At 45.3% G+C, this 17238-nt stretch overlaps 1 protein-coding gene across 48 annotated transcripts in view; it reads left to right on the top strand.

Annotated features, from left to right (window-relative positions):
- GTF2I (general transcription factor IIi) overlaps positions 1 to 1471 on the top strand; it is a 106131-nt gene extending 104660 nt beyond the window's left edge. For 34 of the 48 annotated variants that reach the window (XM_056819749.1, XM_056819737.1, XM_016429281.2 and 31 more), the window contains one exon: positions 279 to 1471. The gene's annotated coding sequence lies outside the window, so the exon portion shown is untranslated. The remainder of the gene's footprint in view (positions 1 to 278) is intronic. The other 14 variants (XM_056819738.1, XM_056819747.1, XM_056819740.1 and 11 more) reach the window with 1 other exon arrangement.
- Positions 1472 to 17238: the final 15767 nt, after the last annotated feature.

Below are 17238 nucleotides of genomic sequence, written 5' to 3'. Positions count from 1 at the left end.
CTGGCCTCCTCCTCGCTGTCTGTGCCAGTAATACTCATGGGATGGGGGCAGGGGCTTGGGATTTCACATTAGTGGCAGGCCTTGATTGAATTCCTAAAGACTGATTTTGGGGGTTGTGATTGGCATTTGCCCAGCATCCACTTGAGTGTCGGGCCTAATCGAAGTATTGTGATGACTGTGATAAATGAGACAGTCACAGCCAGACTTCAAACTTGTGATCTGGATGAAGGTGAAATTCCTGAAATTAAGTTAATAGATTTTTCTTTATTCCCCTCTAGCTTAAAAGTATCAGTGGTTGAGAAGAGCTTGCCGGAACTGTTACAGCCGAAGCTGTGTAATATAATTGTATAACAGAATTACCTTCTATACAAACCTTTTTTTCTACTTTTAGATAGAAATGTCTACTTTTTCAGCAGTTCTGTGAATTGAATTAAAGAGCAGAGTGACTGTAGATTTGGAATGGCTGGTTTACTTTGGGATATATTCTAAGGATTTTGCAGCAATGCTGGAAAAATGACAGGGATGAATCTCATCGATATTTTTTTTTTTTACGTAATCAGCAAAGACTTCAGAAATGGTGTTCGTTTTCCAGCCAAGTGAAGATCTCTCCAGCTGGACACATCTCAGCTTTTGCAGTGACGAAAACACCTACGATAGTTCAGTTCTTTAGTTTTTCTATTTGAAAAATCATTTCAATGATTTTTGGTTCCCGTTTCTCCTTAACGGCTGAGTGGACAATAGTATATGTATATTTGACTGGACTTTTTCCTACGCTATCTATCACGGTTCATGTTTTTCATAAATAAAAAACCATCTGGTTCACCTGACAGTTAGTAAGAGGTCAGTATCTCAGTGTGTGGATAACAATGAACCCTCTTCCCATTTTACTTATTTTTGTCCAAATAAAGAGTGCATGATGTATCCGAATAGTAGCACAGTTAAAAATCAGGTATGGAATTTTGGGCAAGCTACATTTTACGCTGGAGCTTCCCTGTAGCGTGACCAGCTGCTACGGCTGGGACTCAGTAGCATGGGGGGCAAGGGGGGGGGTCCAGCTTGGACGGGGTTTCGTGACTAGGAGCCCCACATTAGAAGGCCAGCTCACCTGCCCTGCTCCCTTCTCCCAAAGGTGGCGGCTTTAGCGGCGTTAGAGAGAGGCTTCAGTGTCCTGTTTTAAGAGGTTTAGAAGCTAATTACGCATCCTCTGATATCTTCCCCACACTTTGTAGGAGAAACTTTAAATGTGTTGAAATTTCACAAACGAAAAAAAATTGTATGATACCAGCTCTATGAAAAGCTAGAAAATGTGATGGTTTAGAGTTTTCATTAGCTTTGCCACAATATTCACAATGGAAAATTATATGACATGGTAGCAGAATAGACCTTTTAATGTGTTGCTTATATTTTACCTCAAATTAAATTGTAGATATAGGGTAATAAATAAAATTCATCCATGCCTTTCACACACTAATTTCTTTCTAAAGTCTTTTCGTGGTTACGCATCTCTGGGAATACTCGGTTGGGTTGGGGGACAGCGAATATCGGGGTGCTGCCAGCGGATTATTGTTCTGAGAAGGGGTCATCCTAGGCAGAGCAGATTTGGGGTGGGGGCAGGTGGGGTCCAGATTAGGCCCCCACCTAATGCCGTCGGGAGGATCATTCCCGCTCTGCCCCTCGGTGCTCCCTCCATCTCTCCAGGGTGGTGTTCAGGGAATGCCAGTGCATTTCAGCATCCATCTCTGCCAAACAGACTTGGGAGAGCACATCCACTGCCGTGCGAGCCTGCTTTCCCAGAGCTCAAGAGAGCGGCGGACTGATCGGGAGGATTATCCAGACCCCTCGCGATGGGGGAAAGTAGCGTCGCTTCCTCCCAAAGATTAGGAAGGTTTCCCAGAGCCTGCACAGCAGATGGTGATGACGTTAGCCCCAGAGCCGTGGCCAGAGCAGGCTGCCCTCGAGGCCTCGATTTACAGATGGGGAGACCGAGGCCAGAGAGGCAAAGGTCACGTCCCAAGAGCTGTCTTCCCAACGCCGTAACTAGCAGGTTAGCATGTTTGCCGGCACCGCTACGCCCGCTGGAGTTCTAGCTTACACATGGGGGGTAGGGACACACGAGTACGAAGTCGTGCAGGAGATGTTGCATGGATTGTTCGTGGCAGTGTGCTGTGGGGAGAGGCCCGGCCTTTGAGCCAGGGAAGCCTTGCGTCCTTCCCTCCTGCCATGTCACCCAGAACATCCTTGTGGCAGACTGGGGCCCTCCCCTCACTAGCCAAGCTGGCCCGGCCCAGGTAGACAAAACAGCAAGATGGGCCCCTTCTCCCGAAAGGCTTCATTCCTTAGGGAAGGCAGCAAGCAGGGCTTTCCGATAATAAATGCATGTTCTCTGACTCCTGAAATGTGAGCCCTCGAATCGAAGAGGCCTTCTCTCTGAAGGGACCCCGAGGAGGGGGTCCTGAGCGGTGCCACGCGCCCCCAGCTTCCAAAGAGCCCCCCGCTTGTGTTTCTGCCCACTAAAGCGCTCTCCTCCCTGCGCCTTAGAGCGTGAGGTGGATTGGACCAGCCAGCAGCCGCGGCTCTGGGGCAAATCCCAGAGGCTCCCGGGGCCTCCGGGCCTCCTCTGTAAAATGAGGCAATTGAGTTGGATGGCCGGACCCTAGAGCTGTACTCCGAACTCCTGCTTTCCTCCCCAGAGGCTCTGGGGATGACCAGGTCTTTGTCTACACCACCAGGTGTCACTGGGTGACACCCTTTTGTAGCAGCACCCGGTCTTGGCTGGCAAAGGGGAAGCCGGGGCTGGGGCCCTCCACCTCGATGGGCTCCCACAGGTGGGGCAAGCTCGCCGTGGGCAACAACGATTCTCATCTAGGAATTTCAGTGTTGGAGGATGCTGCTTGGCAGTCTCCCTTAGGAAAGGGACAGGCCCTGATTCAGAATGATGGTGAAGGGACTTGGCCAGGGTCACACGGCTAGGCAGGTCCTGAGGCTACATTTGAACCCAGGGCTTCACGTCTGACCCATGCACTGGGCCACAAACGAAACTTGAGGTTGCATTTGCAAGAATGACTGCGACTCCCTGTAGGCAGGGAGGTCTCGTACCTACCCCCTGGCAAAAACAAGCTGGATGAGCCCCGCGCCATGTTTCTCCAGTGAGTTGGAAGCGAGCGCCTTTCTGGCCGCCGTTTGTGTCCTCGTGCCTTGGAGCCCATGAAAGGTTTCCTCCGTCCAGCTGTGCCCCGGCCAGCCCCGCTCTGATTTTAGTGAGTTAGCGCCGCCCAGTTGTTTATGCTGGTCCTGGATGCAGGACGGGCACGCCCGGTGCCAAGGAGGACTTGCCCAGAGTGGGCCTGGCGCGGCTGGAGGGCGCCCCCGAGATCAGGCATGTTCCATGTCCCTTCCCTCGGGGCCGAGTGGCCTGGGCGCCTCGTGGTCCTCGTCACTGACCAGGACGACCAAGGAAAGGCTGGGCACGAGCCAGCGAGCACGTAGGGGGTAGGTTTAACTCAGGGAAGAAAACCAACGTTCGAGGACTAACTCGGGACGGAGCACGAGGCCCAGGGTAGGCCTTTGGGGGATTTCTTAGCCTGCCCGAGACTTGTGTCTCGGTGCTTGGCCAAGATCTGGAGCAAGCCGTGCTCCCCTTTTCCTGGGCATCCCCACTTGGAGGGAACGTCAGCCGATTGTGTGGCCCCCAACGCCGGGGTCAGCTTGGGGCGACGAGAAAACGGGGGTGCTGGCCTCAGGCAGGTTCTCCCTCCTGAGATCCCGGGGCTCGTGTTGGCGATGAAGAATTCTAGGACCTCGGGGAGCCCAGGGCCTATTCAGAGCCGACTGTTCTTAAATGGCATCCCTAGCTAGTGCTCGCCCACCTTCTGCTTGAAGACCTTCCATGAGAGGCCACCCACCCGTTTCCAAGAAGGCCCTGCTGATTCTGAATGCCTCTAATTGTGCTAAAAGCCCTTTCTTAAATGGAGCCCCAGTCTGCCTCTGCAAATTCCTCTCTTTATTAGGAGTTCTGCCATTGGAACCCAGGCAGAAAAGTGCTCATCTTTCTTCCATATGGTAGCCTTTTCTTTATTTTCTTTCTTTATTATTTTTTTTAATATATAAGCCCTCACCTGTCTTGGAGTCAATATTGTATTGGTTCCAAGTCAAAAGAGTGGTAACGGCTAGGCAATGGGGGTCAAGTGACTTGCCCAGGGTCACCCAGCTGGGAAGTGTCTGAGGTCACATTTGAACCCAGGACCTCCCATCTCTGGGCCTGACTCTCCATCCACGGAGCCACCCAGCTGCCCCCACACCCCTTTTTCTTAAAAAAAAAAAAAAGAAGAAGAAGAAGAAGCCATCTTCTCCAAATGAAACACTGCCACTCCCTTCAACTGGTCATTGTATGGCACGGGCTCCAAGCCCACACTGCACCCTGGTGTTCTCGTTTGTCAGTACCCTGAATGTTCTCCTTCCTCCCCCCATTTCTTTTCCCCAGAATAGACCTTCCTGATGCCTTGGCCTTCTCGTCTTCCTGGTCTCTTTCCTGGGTGAACTCCATCCTCTCCCTTGGAAATCCCATGCCTAGAACTGAACACAAGACTCTCAGTGTAGGCAGGCTGGAAGGGATAGCTGTGTATATACACATACACACATTCATTTATCAGATATGCATTTATTAGAGGCGATGTGTGTGCATATTATATAGAGACACTAGATGAATGCCAAGTAGATAGAGGAGGGTACCAGCAACTGGGATCGAGGAAGGAGATTTCACGTTTAGCTGCCCCTTGATGGAAGAGAGAAACTAGAAGGTACTTGTGAGAGGGGAGTCCATTGGAGGCTCCAAGGATGGCACAGAGGTGGGTTGGAGGGGCACAGAAAAGAGCCTATTAGCTGGATACTAAAGTGTGGGAAGGGAAGAAATAAAGAGCCAAGCTGGAAGGGTCAACTAATTCCGTTTCTGCCACAGGAGTATTTTTTTAATCTAATGAGAGGCATTTATTAAGTACCTACCTTGTGCCCAGGTACTGTGTGAAGCCCTGCAAATACAACAATACAAATGAGCCAGTCCCTGCCTTCCAAAAGCTTCCAACCTAAGCTGAATCTAAGACAACCTACAAGTAAGACAGCATCTGCAGAGCACAATAAGGATCAAGGAGAGAATTTGGGGAAGGAAAGAGGAGGGAAGTCATCATGAAGCAGTTAACCCCCAAGCTGGGTCTCAAAGGAAAAGAAGGATTTCTGGGAAGACAAAATACCAAAATACATTCCAGATATGGGCGGGGGGGGGGGGGGAATAGCGTGGAGTTTGAACTGTACAGGATCAAATCAAGGATAGTCCATTAGAATACTTGAAGGGGGGCAGTAATATCAACAATTCTAGAAACCTATGTTGGAGCTAAATTATGCCAAACATGCATTTATTAGATGCCTGCTAAATGTGGGTGTCCCCCAAGGCTCTGTCCTGGACTCTCCTGCCAAGATGGTTTTACTGGGTTATGGCCACTATGCATGCTACAGCTTCTTGGAGCCACAGGTGAGAGCTGACTGGCAAGTGGACAGCAAAAGAAGAAAGCAGCCCTGAAAAGGGCTCAACAAGCCTTCACAACAGAGGTATCAGTTTTACCTGAACACCTGTATACCCCCTCATCATGTGGTTAATATTCCTACTCTAATGCATTTATTTTGACATTTTTACAGTCTAGCACACAGCAATCCTTATGAAGTTGTCCTATACAATTGGGAAATATGCATACTTCTTTTTAATCCCATTCAGTAATTACCATAGATTTAATTATTTAAGACTAAAGAATTGATGGGACAAAGAATAATTCTTAAAAATAATAGAGAATTTCACCAAAGTAAAGGACAATGAAATAACATACTAAATTTTTAGGCTTCAACTAAAAAAGTCTTGAGGAAAAATTTTCTATCTTTAAACATTTTCATCACCAAAGAAAGAACAGATCAATGAATTGCGGAAGAACCCCCCCCAAAAAAACTACAAAACCTGAAAAAAAAATCAGAATACTGTGCCTAAATACACACACAAAAAAATGAAAAATCAAAGGAGATAAATCAACTTGAAAGAAAAGAATTGGATCAACAATTTAAAAAAAACTTTGAAAACAGGGAGGCTCGGTGGAGTGAGAGGTAGGTCTCTCCATAGGAGGTCCTGTGTTCAAATTTGACCTCAGACACTTCCTAGTTATTTAACCCCATTGCCTAAATCCTTATCATTCTTTTGCCTTGGAACCAGTACAAAATATTGCTTCTTAGATGGAAGGTTAAAAAAAAACAAAAAAAAAACTATGAAAATAGACAAATTGTTAGGTAACTTGGTTTTGAAAAAAGAAATAGGAAAATAAAATCATCAATATGAAAAATGAAGAATTTGCCCCAAATAAAAGGAAACCATTCAAAATTATATTGTCTACTCACATACCAAAAAAATTACTAACTTAAATGAGATAGATGAATCTTTACAAAAATACAAAATCTATAGATTAACAGTACAAGAAATAGGGAATTTAAGTAATGCAATTTCAGAAAAAGAAATTGAATAAACCATAAAGGAATTTCTAATAGGGAAAAAAAACTTAGGATCAAATAGGGCTACAAGTGAACATTGGAAGAAAAATTAATTCCACTATTACATAAATTACTTGCAAAAATGGAAGTGGAAGTGATACTACAAAACTCCTTTTATAAAGCCAATATAGTCTTGATACCCAAACCAGAAAGAGATAAGACAAAGAAAGAAAACTATAAGCTAGTATCTTTAATTAAGATTGGTGCAATTGAACTCAGGTCTTCCTGACTCCTGGCCTGACATTTTATCCACTGCACCACCTAGCTGCTCTTTTCACTATGTCCCTGCAAAGGACAATATACTTTTTTTTAAAAAAGACAATATTATTTTCAACATATTTACAATGTGCTCATTACCATGCCAAACTACTAAAGGGATATTTTTTTAGAACTAGAAAATATGTTAACAAAATTCATCTGGAGGAATAGAAGACAAAAAATTTCAGAGGTAATAATGAAAAAAGTAGAGAAAGGATATTTAAAAGGATCATATCTCAACTTATACAAAGTAATCATTATCAAAATCATTTGGGGGGGCAGCTGGGTAGCTCAGAGGATTGACAGCCAGGCCTAGAGACAGAAGGTCCTGAGTTCAAATCTCTTTACAAACATTTCCAAGCTGTGTGACCCTGTAATCATGCAAAAAAAATGATGAAATGGGATGACGTCAATGGGGAAGTCCAAATAGGACTGATTCAAAATGAAATAAACAGGAAGAAGAGCACCATCATATGATTACAACACTGTTTAAAAAAAAAAAAACAGCTTTGAAAAATTTAAGCATTCTGATCAATAGAAAAACCAACCACAAATCCATAGGGCTGATGAGGAAACCCCTTCTCTCCCAGTCTCTCTCTCTCACACACACACACTCTCTCACTTAATTTTTTTCTCTCTCTCAGTCACTCTCTGTGTCTCTGCCTGTCCCTCTCTCTGTCTCTCTCTGTCTCTGTCTCTCTCTCTGTATCTCTCTCTGTTTCTCTCTGTTACTCTCTGTCTCTCTCTCTGTCTCTCTCTCTCACCCTCCTTCTCTCTCTGTGTCTCTCTCTGTGTCTCCTTCTCTCTGTGTGTATCTCTTTTTCTCTCTCTCTGTCTCTGTCTGTGTGTCTGTCTGTCTGTCCGTCTGTCTGTCTGTCTGTCTGTCCCTCCCTCCTTCCCTCTCTCCCTCCCATGAGCATTTCTGGGCCTGAAATAGAATCTGTGGTTTCCGGACTTGGTTCATTGTTCTTTGCAGGGCCCAAAGAGCTGGGGAAACAAGAGGCCTGTGAGCCGCTGCTCAGCAGCCTCCGGCCTGCCCGGCTCTTTCTCCTGAGGATTGTCTCCTTCTGGGGATTTTCCGGTTTCTGTTTTGGATACGACAAACATACCAGCAAGGCCTAACGCGGCGGCGTTGGGGGTCAGGGCTGGGTTGTCGTCCACGGCGTCGCCTGGCCTTGGTCTCTGTTTCTTGTACTCTTACTCTGTATGGTTTGTGTTCCTGTAAAGATGTCATTGGAATGGTTCTAAGACGTGCTCGGCCTCACACGCCATCCCATTCTGTTTCCAGATCACATTGCGGGGCAGGGGGGCCTCGGGCCTTCGGGGCTCAGCCAGTGAACCTCAGACCACTGTGGAGGCAAGAGGAAGAGATTTGAAGTCAAAGGATCTGGGTTCAAATCTCATCTCTTTCATTGCTACTCATTCATGTGTTACCATGAGCATCTCTTGGCCTCAGTTTCTTTATTTATAAGAGGATTGAACTAGATGGCCTTCCCACTCTAGGTCTATGATCCAATTGTTTTCCGTAGGCCTCAGTTTCCCCATCTATAAAATGAGGGGGTCCCCACAAGCTCTACACCAATGATTTTTTTTAAACCTTTACCTTCTGCCTTAGAATCAGTACTGAGTATTGGGTCCAAGGCAGAAGAGCTCTCAGGGCCAGGCAATGGGGACTTGCCCGGGTCACACAGCCAGGATGTGCGTAAGAGCACATTTGAACCCAGGACCTCCCTTGTGCAGGCCTGGCTTTCTCTACCAGCACAGCGCCTCGGCTGCCTCCGAGTAAATGTCATCGTATGAGCTCTGCAGCGTAGCTTGTCAAATGCCTTGCGAATTCCGCCTCTGAAAGCCAACACATTTGGGTCGCTCAGAAATCGGACAAGCGCTCCACGTGGGTCCTTTTCCCAGGCCTTGATAAAAGGGTGGCAGGGCAGAAGGAGAAGAGAAATAGGGGGCAGCTGGGTAGCTCAGTGGATGGAGAGCCAAGCCTAGAGACAGGAGGTCCTGGGTTCAAATCTGGCCTCAGACACTCCCCAGCGGTGTGACCCTGGGCAAGTCACTTGACTCCCATTACCTAGCCCTTACCACTCTTCTGCCTTGGAACCCATGCACAGTATTGATTCTAAGATGGAAGGTGAGGCTTAAAAAACAGAAACAAAAGGGTACTAGATATCAAAATATCTATAGCAGGCTTCTGTGTGATAGCAAAGAAATGGAAACAAAATGGATGCTCATCCATGAGGAAATGGCTAAAAGAACTAGGGTGTAGGAGTTAATAAGAATGGATTGAAAAAAAAACCCATTTATTTGTACTTACTATGAGTCAAGCACAATGACAAGTCCTGGGGATAACAAAAGAAAAAATGGTTTCTGCCCTCAAGGAGCTTACTTTTTTTTTTTAAACCCTCATCTTCTGTCTTGGAGTCAATACTGTGCATTGGCTCCAAGGCAGAAGAGTGGTAAGGGCTATGCAATGGGGGTCAAGTGACTTGCTCAGGGTCACCCAGCTGGGAAGTGTCTGAGGCTTACATTTTTTTAAACCTTTAACCTTTGGTCTTAGAATCATTACTAGGTTTCAATTCTTAGAATCTAAACTAAGTATTAATTCCAAGGCAGAAGAATGGTCAGGGGTGGGCAATGGGGGTTAAGTGACTTGCCCAGGATCACATAGCAAGGAAGTATCTGAAGTCAAATTTGAACCCAGAACCTCCTGTCTCTAGGCCTGACTCTCAATCCACTGAGCCATCTAGCTGCCCCAGGAGCACACTTTTTTTTTTTTAGCTCACATTTTAATGGGGAAAATAACACAAATCAGGGAGAGGCATTTTGCAGGTTGTAATTCTAAGGAGGAAGTCAGCATCCATAGAGGAGTGGTGATTAAAGAAGGCTATTTTGTTCCTGAAAGTGAAAGAATAGTATATTGGATCATAAGGAAGTCGATTGACACACCCAGTCCAGGAACAATGACAGAATGGGTTTGTTTATAGTTCATGATACCAGAACTGGAGTAAGAGGAGGGGAAGGAAAGCTATAGCAGCAAAGCAGTTGGCAAAGCTGTAGAAGGCATGACTGGATATTTAAGAGAGGTGAGGGAAGATGCCTACAACTGATGTAAAGTAAAGTAAATAGAACAGGAAAAACCCAACATGATAACCATAGTAATGTAAAGGAAAACAACACCCAAAGATCCTCACAACCCTCTTACTTCTCCTTTTTTTTTTTCCAATAAAAAACCTTAGCTTTCATTTTAGAATCACTATTGTATATTGGTTCCAAGGCAGAAGAGCAATGAGGGCTGGGCAATGAGGGTTAAGTGACTTGCCCAGAATCATATAGCTAGGAAGTATCTGAGGTCAAATTTGAACCCAGGACCTCCCATCTCCAGGCCTGGCTCTCTATCCACTGAAACACTCAGCTGCCTCCAACATTCTTACTCCTCTTTATGCCTCCTTTAATGTCCACTAAGTGTTCCCAATTACACTTCCTTTCTTGGTTTACAGGAATGTATCTTTTCAATTATACAGTGCACATTCACTATTTTTTCATTTATTCTTTCCTTGTCAAATGCAGTGCACTCTTCCAGACCTCTATTCCACTCAAGGGTCCCATCCTGCCATGTCTCAATAATACCTAGGATATCAAACTTGTTTTCTTGCATTATGGACTCCAACTCACTTTGTTTTATCACTCACACGTTTACATATAGATATGGATATGGAAACAGATATAGATGTTGATATAGACAGAGACATAGATATGTGCATAGATTAGACATAACCATAGATATCGGTAAGACATAGAGAAAGATATAGATAAATGTATATGACCATGAGTCTTACTCCCTTCTTGGATAATGTCTGCCATGAATTACTGGTCTTGTAGAAGGGAAAGAAGGATCACTGAATATGCATCTTTGTAGATAAATCATAGGCATAAGGCTTTTTCCCACAGAGGGGGAAGCTACACCATTTCTAGAAGAATTAACTTCTTGAACTCCAAAGAATGAAGATATGGGGGGAAACAAAGTTGTCACTTTGAGAGAAGAGAAGAAAGAGAAAGGAACAGTAGTGAAGTGAAGAGGAGAGAAAAAAGAGAAGAGGAGGGGAGGGGAACTGAGGGGAACCAAGGAGGGAAGGAAAGGGAAGAAAAGGGAAGGAAAGGAAAAGGACAGTTCCCCAATCAACAAATGGTCAAGGGACATGAATAGGCACTTTTCACCCAAAGAAATCAAAACTATCAATAAGCACATGAAAAAGTGTTCCAAATTCCTCCTGATTAGAGAAATGCAAATTAAAACAACTCTGAGGTACCACCTCACATCTAGCAGACTGGCCAATATGACAGCAAAGGAAAGTGATAAATGTTAGAGAGGATGTGGCAAAATTCAGACATTAATACACAGCTTGGTGGACTTGTGAATTTGTTCAACCATTCTGGAGGACAATTTGGATCTATGCCCAAAGGGTGCTAAAAGACTGTCTGCCCTTTGACCTAGTCATACTACTGCTGGGTTCATATCCCAAAGAGATAATAAGGAAAAATGTTTATATACAAAATATTCATAGCCACTCTCTTTGTGGTGGCCAAAAATTGGAAAATGAGGGGATGCCCTTCCATTAGGGAATGGCTGAACACATTGTGGTATCTGTTGGTGATGGAACACTATTGTGCTGAAAGGAATAATGAACTGGAGGGATTCCATGTGAACTGGAAGGACCTCCAGGAATGGATGCAGAGTGAGAGGAGCAGAGCCAGGAGAACATTGTACACAGAGACAGATACATTGTGGCACAATCGAATGTAACTGACTTTTCTACTAGCAACAATGCAATGACTCAGGACAATCCTGAGGGACTTATGGGAAAGAACACTATCCCCATCCAGAGAAAGAACTGTGGGAGCAGAAACGCAGAAAACAAACAAACAAACAAAAACACATGATCAATCCCGTGGTTCAATGGGGATATGATTGGGGTTTTGATGTTAAAAGATGTCTCTACTGCAAATATGAATAACATGGAAATAGGTTTTGAACAATGATACGTGATTAACCCAGTGGAACTGCTTGTCAGCTCTGGGAGTGGGGAGGGAAGTGGGCGGGGAAATCATAAATCATGTAACCATGGGAAAATATTCTAAATTTAAAAAGGAAAAAAAAAGAAAAGGAAGGGAAGGGAAGGGAAAGGAACGGAAGGGAAAGGGGAGGGAAGGAGAGAGGAGAGGAGAAAGAGAGAGAGGAAGAGGGAGAGGAAGAGAGGAGAGGAAAAGAAAAGGGAAGGGGAGGGGAGGAGAGGAGAGAGGAGATGGGAGGGGAAGAGAGGGGAGAAATGTACCTCCGTTACAATGGATGGAGCAGCGAATATACTACTCACACTTGGTGGATGTGCTGGCCAGTTTTGCTGAATTGCTGCTCTACCTCCTCCTTCCGTTTTACTTCTCCATTACTAGGGTGGCTCCTTGGGAAAGGGAGGGAGGAAGGGGGGGGAGATGTTTGTTTGTAGTTGTTTTGGCTGTGGGGAAAAAATCTATGAATGCTAATATAAATGGTGAGTGTGTGTGAGTGTGCGTGTGTGTGAGTGTGCGTGTGTGTGAGTGTACAGACACACCCACTTAAACAAGGTGCTCGGTGGCTCCCCCGAGGCTGGGAAGGGCCTCGCCTCTAGGTAACGCCGGGAGGCAGACGAGCAGGTGCTGGACGTTTGCGGCCCTTGGCCTGGCCAAGCCGGCATCTTCCCCGGGCGTGCGTTGGACGCTGAAAGGGGCCTCCCCGCTCCGCCCCCGCCCACGCATCCAGTGATCTCGCCGGACCCAGGCCGTGGCGGCCGCGGCGGCGGCGTCGGCGGTGAAGGCAGAGCCCGGGAGAGGGGGGGGGGGGGGGGGGCGGAAGGCGTTTGGGCCCCGGTTGTTGTTTTCATCGCTGCCCTCTGCAGATCGACAGGCGAGTGAACAGCGAGCTGATGGCGGCGGCGGAGGCCCGGATTTAGATTTCTGGATCACATATGAAAATGAAGGCCCAATGAGTACTTTGCCCGGAACAGAGAACCCAAGGGGGAGGGAGGGGGACGTGTGTGGCGAGAAACTTGCACATAATTAAAATTAAGTGTCTATATGGCACGTGTTTACAGAGCACTGTTATCCTTGGGTTGGAAGGAAGGGGGCTCTTATTGTTCCCATTTTCCAGGTGAGGAAACTGAGGCAGACTGAAATTAAGGGACTTTCCCAGGGTTACTCAACTATGAAATATCTGAGACAGGATTTGAACTCAGGTCTTCCTGATTCCAGATTCCAGGATGTTCCATCCACTGTGCCCCCCAAAAAGCTTTAAATTGAAAAAGAAGAAAGAGAGAGAAAACAGACTACTTTGTTCAATTAAGACAGGTACAATGGGGCTACTGGTTGGCTCAGTGGAGATAAGAAGTCCTGAATTCAAATTTGGCCTCAGATACTTCCTAGTTGTGTGACCCTGGGAAAGTCACTTAACCCCAATTGCCTAATCTTTATCACTCTTCTGCCTTGGAACTAATAGCATCAATTCTAAACTGGAAGGTAAAGGTTTTTTAAAAAAGACAGGTATAATTGAGTAACCAGTATTGTTATTATCATCATCAAACATAATAATTATTATATAATTATAAATTTTATTTCTAAAAATACATGTTTATCAATAAGTGATAAAAATAAATCTATACTCTTCAGGGTTCTTGTAACTAATATATGCTATAATATGGTTATATAATATTTGATATATAATATATGTTATAACAGATCTATATGTTATAACAGATATATAATATATATAATACATAAGTTATAATACATATTATATAACATAATCTATGTTATAACAGTTCTAGAATATATTGTATAGCATATAGCATAATTGATAACAGTTTTCCAATATATTATATGATATAATGTATATGCTATAACATATGACACATTAAAACATAACGAGATCATTTGGGAACCAAGAGCCCCTCCATGTCTTCTTTGCAGAGCCGGGGGATGATGGGGGTGAGACACAGAATGCACTATCAGAGGGAACCGATGTGTTAACTTGTTACGGTTTGCTCGGCTTTTGCTACAAAGAATGATTCAGTGCTTTGGAGAGGGATGTTGAGAAATGACAGTGATGTAAGAGCACAAGATACCAGTAAAAACAATTAATTAGCAGGTCAATTGGAGAGGCCACAGGAGGTTGGGAAATCCTTTTCCGTTTAAGGGTGTCGAGGGCTTCCACCAAAGAACTAAGCGCCGTGTTTTCTGTTGGTTGGAGTTTTGGAGAAGAGAAACCTGGGTGTTTGCCCTTCTAGGAAAGCAAGGCAAAGGGAGGTTATGTAGAGAAGAGACGAGCATTTTACATAAAGAGACAATGGGGGTAACCCTGGCATGTGAGTGCATCCAGAGGGGGGGGGGGGAGTCCTCAACCTAGAATGGACCAATGGCACTCCAACGCTTTCACTGGTACTTCCCCTAACCATGGATTGTGGCGTCTTGTGGATATCCAAGGGGGTAACGAAGTGTTCCTGGGGTTGAGGGTCTTGAGGCATTGCTCCTTCTCATGGTCCCACCAGTGCAGGGTCTTGTCAAGACCAACTTTCCCCCAGAATGGAAGAGAACTCTACCTCCCTCTCCCCAATCACTAGGGTGCACGGTCATCAAACACACGCCAGCCATAGCATTCACATCTTGATGGTCTTGTCTCTGGATCCAGACGGTGAGAACGGTCCAGGTTGGCTACTTTTTTTAGTCTCGGATCCCAGAGTTTCAGAGATGGAGGAATAAGACACACACACACACACACACATACACACACACACACACACACACACACACACACACACACGCACACGCACACACACACACACACGCACACGCACACGCACGCACACACACACTCCCCTGTACCAGGTGCAGAAAGAACACTTAGGGAAACAAGATGGCAGAAGCGCCCTCTATCCCTATCCATGTTGTTGTCATTCAGTCATTTCCGTTGTACATAACTCTTTGCGACCCCTTTTGGGGCTTTCTTGGCAGCCATCCTAGAGTCATTTGCCATTTTGCCATTTCCTGCTCCCACTCATTTGACAGATGAGGAATCTAAAGCAGGCAGTGTGAAGTGACTTGCCCAGGGTCACAGCTAAGATACTGGAATGGTTTGTTTGCCATGTTCTTCTCTGACTCATTTGACAGATGAGGAAACTGAGATAAACAAAGTAAAGGGACTTGCCCAGGGTTACTCAACTAGGAAGTGTCTGAGGCCAGATTTGAACTCAGGAAGAGATGTCTTCTTGACTCCAGACCCAGCACCCTATTCATAAAAAGAATGTAAACGCCTTGAGGGATTTTGTCTTTGAACCTCCAAAGACCCAGTATAGTGCCTGGTATATAGTAGGTGCTTACTTAATGCTTGTGGATCAGCCTAGCCTTGTACCCTTCTGCATTTTCTCCCTATTCCTGCATGCTTGGACCACTCTATGTCCTAATGTTCCTTCCACCTCCATACATTCACTGAAACATCATGTAAGGGAAACAAGGCCAAAGGAAGAAATTGAGGGAGATGGGCAGTGAGCCAAGTGTGTAGCTCAGAGAAGTCTTGAAGGAGGGAAGGAATAAGGGGGGAGGGGAGGAAAGATAGAGAAAGGGAGAGGGAGGGAGATAGACAGAGAGAGGGAAGAGGGGAGAGAAGGGAAAAAGGGGAGAGGAGAGAGAGAGAGAGAGAGAGAGAGAGAGAGAGAGAGAGAGAGAGAGAGAGAGAGAGAGAGAGAGAGAGAGAGAGATTGAGGGAGAGAGAGAGATTGAGGGAGGGGAGAAAGAGAGAGAGACACACACAGAGAAAGAGAGAGACAGAGAGACAGACACAGACACAGACACAGAGGCAGAGAGGAGCCTGACCTAACTTGGCTGCTCCCTGGGTCCCCAGGGCCCTCTCTACTACCCTGTTCACACACCTGTTCCCAGACTAGCCCTCAGGCAGTCAGGGATGACTGACAAGCTCTCTCTCACCCACTCTCTCCGCTCCCCATCACCCCACCTGCTGGCCCTGGGGAATTTCCCAGTAGCTTGGCCATTAAGAGAATCTGAAACCCAATCTCCCCAGGGGCAGGCTAAGCCCAACCAGTGGGGGAGGCACTGGAAGAGGTCCCCTAGGGAAGGGCCAAATCTTTCAATGGAGGAGATTCGCTCTTCAAATCCTCTCTTCCATTTATTACATGTGGGCAAATGACTTGTCTTTTCTGGGCCTCAGTCTCCTCATCTGTAAAATAATGAGTATTGGACTAGACAGTCATTTCTAGTTCTAGAGCTTGGAGCCTCCCAGTACTAGATCTGTGATTCTAGAATCTAGAATCTAGATGGTGTGAGCTGGATTAGTACCAGCCTTGTTCCTGCTTTGAGAATTCTTCTCTCCTGGCTTGCCACAGTGCCTGGAAGGTCAACATTCTTCAGTGATTTGAGCCTCAAATTTCTTCTGGCATCCAAAAGTCCCTCATTCTTGGCATCCATTTAACTAACAAGTATGGGGTGTTTACTGTATGAAGAAGGTGATTGGGGGTGGAGTCGGGGTTCCTGTATCCACCTTTTTTACACTTGGTTACCATGATATTTAGGAAGAGGGCGACCCCTGAGCCAGGAAGACTTGGGCTTGAATGCTAACACTGACATATACGGACTGCAAGACCTTAGTCAGCTTCCTTAAATTCTCAGTTTTCCTAAGACTATAAATTTTAAAACTATATTTTAGGTATTTCTTTTAATATGTTTTTATAACTTTATTTATAATATAAAATATATTCATAATAAATCTATTTATATGTGTATTATAGTATGTTTTTATTCATATATATTATATAAACATATAATATACAAAATAATATATAATATCTAAAAATAATATATAAACATACATAATACTATAAATAAATAAAGTTCCAATTTGCATCGGCAGAGGAAAGCCCCCATCCCTCATCCCTCTCTCATCCAAACCTGAAAAGAGCAAAAGAGAGCTAAGGGGCAGCTAGGTAGAACCCAGCACTAGGCTTGGAGTTGGGAGGACCTGGGTTCAAATTTGACCTCAGAAACTTTCTTTCTAGCTGTGTGACCCTGGATAAGTCACTTAACTCTAGTCCTTTTCCTTCTATCTTAGAGTTATGATTAGGACATAAAGTAAGGGCTTAAAGACAGGAAAAAAAGAAAAGTATATGGGATGTAGATGAGGTACCCAGCACAAAGGGTGACTCTAAAGTATTTGTTGGTCCTCATCCCTTCTTTACTTCTAGCTCTGGGGAAAGAGAACAATCTGGCCTGTAAGAGACATAAAGACTTGAATTCTAGGCCAGGAGGGAGCTCAGGACAGATTCAGTCCACTTAGCACCATCTTGACTTGCTTCCCCAATTTGTCTTTCA

Source organism: Monodelphis domestica, chromosome 2 (genome assembly GCF_027887165.1).
Source record: "Monodelphis domestica isolate mMonDom1 chromosome 2, mMonDom1.pri, whole genome shotgun sequence".
Taxonomy (NCBI): Eukaryota; Metazoa; Chordata; class Mammalia; order Didelphimorphia; family Didelphidae; genus Monodelphis; species Monodelphis domestica.
Note: the sequence above shows the minus strand (reverse complement) of the source record. Positions and strands in the feature narration are given on the sequence as shown.